The sequence below is a fragment of the Telopea speciosissima genome, chromosome 7, assembly GCF_018873765.1.
Source record: "Telopea speciosissima isolate NSW1024214 ecotype Mountain lineage chromosome 7, Tspe_v1, whole genome shotgun sequence".
Classification (NCBI taxonomy): domain Eukaryota; kingdom Viridiplantae; phylum Streptophyta; class Magnoliopsida; order Proteales; family Proteaceae; genus Telopea; species Telopea speciosissima.
In genome coordinates, this window is record NC_057922.1 from 60,245,737 (window position 1) to 60,249,699 (window position 3,963).

Sequence of the window (3,963 nt, forward strand, 5' to 3'; positions counted from 1 at the left end):
TGAACGAAGAAGAAAGGAGGGGACAAAATACTTACTCAGCTTCGCATGCTCGACGAAACAACACTGGTGAAGGCAAAAAAAATCCAGTACAGTGCATAAGAGAGGGACAAAGAGATTTAAAAAAAACCCCACCAGAGAAGCAAGAATATGAACGAACACCCCCAAAAAAATACAGAATAATCGGTCTTTGGCGGAATGAAAATCGAAGCAAGAAATAGTAGATAGGGTTTTGATTTTTGAGGAATAATCTAGAGAGAATTTATTCCTTCAAGCGTCACTTGAATCGCCCCATTATTTCACTTTTATTTTCGTCATTTGCTTCTTATGTCTTGCTTGGACATGATTTTTAGACTGTGAAGGATGGAGAAGAGAGATGAACATCAGAACTGTAGAGCTCCTGTTAGATCGCGCGTACCTTTTTCCATTTATTTTTTTGCCGTGCGAGGTTGTTTGCTGACACAGGCAGAGAGAGCGAGATAGAGATGGATAGAATTTTCTTTTGCTTTTCTTAATTTCCTCTGTTAATTTTGAACCTTCTACTTTCTTGAGTGAAAATGTAACGGACGGGAAGTGCCGAGGTGGACTGAATCAGTGAAGATAGGATTCTCTAAGCAAGCAGCGTACTCTACTCCTCGAACTGCAAAATCTTATCCATATTGATGCTTTCTTGTGCATTCCAATTGGCCCCCATGCTAGCGCAGGGGCCACGCTCTCGGGTAGAAAACTCTTCCCCATGTATATATGGGAAAAAGAACTTGTCACATCCAAACCCCACCCTAGGGTTTTGATATGACTAGGATACTTACCAACATCTTAAACCATCATCAAGATCTCGATACAGTGGTCAATTCACAGTCAACTCAATATAAATATCACAAATACATCAGAATGCGGAAAAAAAACACTTACATTACAATAATAATGTAAATCAGAAGAGAGTGTGGAAGCATTTACAATAGTAACATAGTAATCTTTCATCTAAGTAATGATAAATCGATATTTAACAACTTATCTCAAAAGACCCATAGAAGAGTTAAACAACAGTAAATATAACAATAAAAGTTTATACAAAACATGGTATGATTCAAAAAGAAACAGAAGTAAGATTTTCCAAACAAGGTGCCCCGTAGGCACAGTCATTAAATGAACACCCAGCACCGTGAACCTCAGTCATCAACTTCGGGTCAATAGCACCGAGTAACTCATACCCAAAAGAATGAGCCTTCAAAGCTCACCACCGAAACATCACCTGCAACCACATCTAAAAAGGTTACACAAAGAGCGGTAAGCTCCACTGAGCCCAATGAAGGAATGGGGAACACACAAACAATACTACATAGTCCATGATGCATGAATTAATTAACAAGATTAGCCAACTAGTAACAAATCTAAGTCACTAGGTCAATGCTACTACATCAATTCGGAAAACACCTCGGGTCACTTTCGATCATCCTCGGGATGCAAGCTCAAGTGTTGCTTTGGAGCCCGCGCCAATAGAAGTCGCATGCCACCCAATGGCAGACCTCGATAACCAAAGATTATCTCTGACCTGACCTCTCTCACCTCCTCAAGCACACAGGGGACTTGGTTACCTAACACTTAAACCCCTATTGGTAAGGGTTGTAACAAGGGGAACATAACCTAAATCCACCTAGCAAACATGTCTAAGTCACTAGGTCCATACTACTACAACAATTCGGGAAGCATCTCGGGTCACTTTTCGGTTATCACCGCGATGCAACCTCAATTGTTGTTTTGGGGGCTCTTGCCGGTAGAAGCCACATGCCACCTAGTGGCAGACCCCGATAACCAAAGATTATCCCTGACCTGGCCTCTCTCACCTCCTCAGGCACACAGGGGCCTTGGTTACCCAACACCTAAACCCCTGTTGGTAAAAGTTGTAGCAAGGGGAACATAACCCTAGCTGCAATATACTATATGTAACTATCATGTCGAGAGGTATTCCGGGTACATCAACGTCTCATATCATCTAGTACCAAAGTACCAGTACGACACGACACATGACAAACCAATTATAACATATGACAACAATATACAATATCTCACATGATTTCGATGTCGGCATACCCGACCATCGTATCCCATTCCATACATTTCCAACCACATTCATAATGCATAACCATCAACATATATACGCATGTAAACATTCATAGTTAAATAATGCAAATATGCAATCATGCATGAAATATGGCATACAATCACATGTTATAATGCAAAACACTCCCAAATTAAATAGCACCCAAACCCACTCACCTAGTATATATCAAGTTTGGATTCACGGCTCGTCGTCCTGATTCGTTATCCAACACGCCTCATCGTATGAAGTAACGTTGCCTAAGAAAGTGTAAAAGAGGGAGTTACAATGAGTGAAAGAGGTCCCAAAAGGATCCTTTAGGATGCCTATAACTGTGGAATTTTATAATAGGGGCGGTTGCAGCAATAACTGCGACTGCCCTTGCGATCGCTCAGGTATAATGCCTTGGGTATGCAGCGGTTGCAGAGGCAGTTGCATAATTATTTGCAACCGGCCCTGCAACCGCCAGCCCACAGGCCCTAACAATTGCATGAGCGGTTGCAACCGGTCGTGCGACCTCTTAGTACACGAGTCCTTTAAGGCCTTAGGGTCATGCGGTTGCATGGGCGGCTGCATCAGAACTTGCAACCAGTCATGCGACCGCCCAATGTCAAACCTGAGAATTTAAGGTTTTCACTTCCCAAATTCTTTCTACTTGGATTTCCATATCTCAAGGGCTTAGGGGAAGTGTACTAGGGTCTCCTAGGACCTTGCAACATATCTAAACCAAAGGGGATTGAGGGATTCACAGGGTAGATCCCTCCAAGTACTAATCTAGGTTTTTTTAGATCAATATTTCCCAATTTCCTTTCAATCGGTTTCCAAACCATCAAGGGCTTGAGGGGTAAGCATCCTAAGGTCTCTAGGGTATTAGTAACCTTATTAACCTAAGGTTGAAAAGGATTTAGAGGGTTGGTTCATCCCTTGACTCAATCCTAGGTTTTTGATGTATCAAACCCTGAGTCCTTCAAATAGGTTCGAGGGAGATCGATGGGGCATCAAGGGGTAGACATTAGCACCATATTGGGTTACCTAATTAGTATGTTTAAAGGGCAATAACGGTTGCAGATAACCCCCATTAAAACCTTTTAAAATCCTACATAAACATCCTCGAGGTAAGCAAGGTCACCGGAGTAAAATTCAATTCTAACGTTGCTGTCAAAACACATCAGCAGGGTTTGGGCCCACTTTTGAGGGCATTTCTCTCTGATTGGGTCAAAGGGTTCTTCATAAAAAATGTAGCCCTTTAACTCTAGTTTACAATGCAACTTGAATTACATCAATACAATATGTATAGACAAAGTTATGATCAAAATAGTGGGAAGAAGTCGAGTAGTTAGCAGTTCTAGGGAGGTGCAATTACAGGGGTGGTTTTAACAGCAGCTGCAACTGGCCTTGCAACCACCTGCACCCGAAACATGGGTTAGATGCCCAAAACTTAGCCAAATTGATTCCTAAGGCCATTAATGCCTCCAAAGGTTTGTAGGGAAGATCTCTAAGGTTCATTAGGGTCCTATTAACCCGAATGGCATCATGAATCGGGGAATCTATGGTCTAATCTCTTTTATCCACCTCAAACTTGGGTTTTGGCTATAAAACCCTAGGTTTTCATGGTTTGGTCGAATGACACTTCAATGGGAGGTGCAAGGGTGTGCAATGGCACCCCAAGAGACTAAAATCAAGTTCCAAAATAAGAGCATTGGGTCCCAAGTGGAACCCAAAGCTTTTCCCAACATTAAAAGATTTTCCCCAAAACCCAAACAAAGAAAATAGAGAAATGGAGAGGGAGAGATGGGAAGAGCACTCACCACCAATGGAGGGAGCAAGAACCAAGGCTAGGTGAGCCCCTTGGTCTCCTTCCTTTTCCT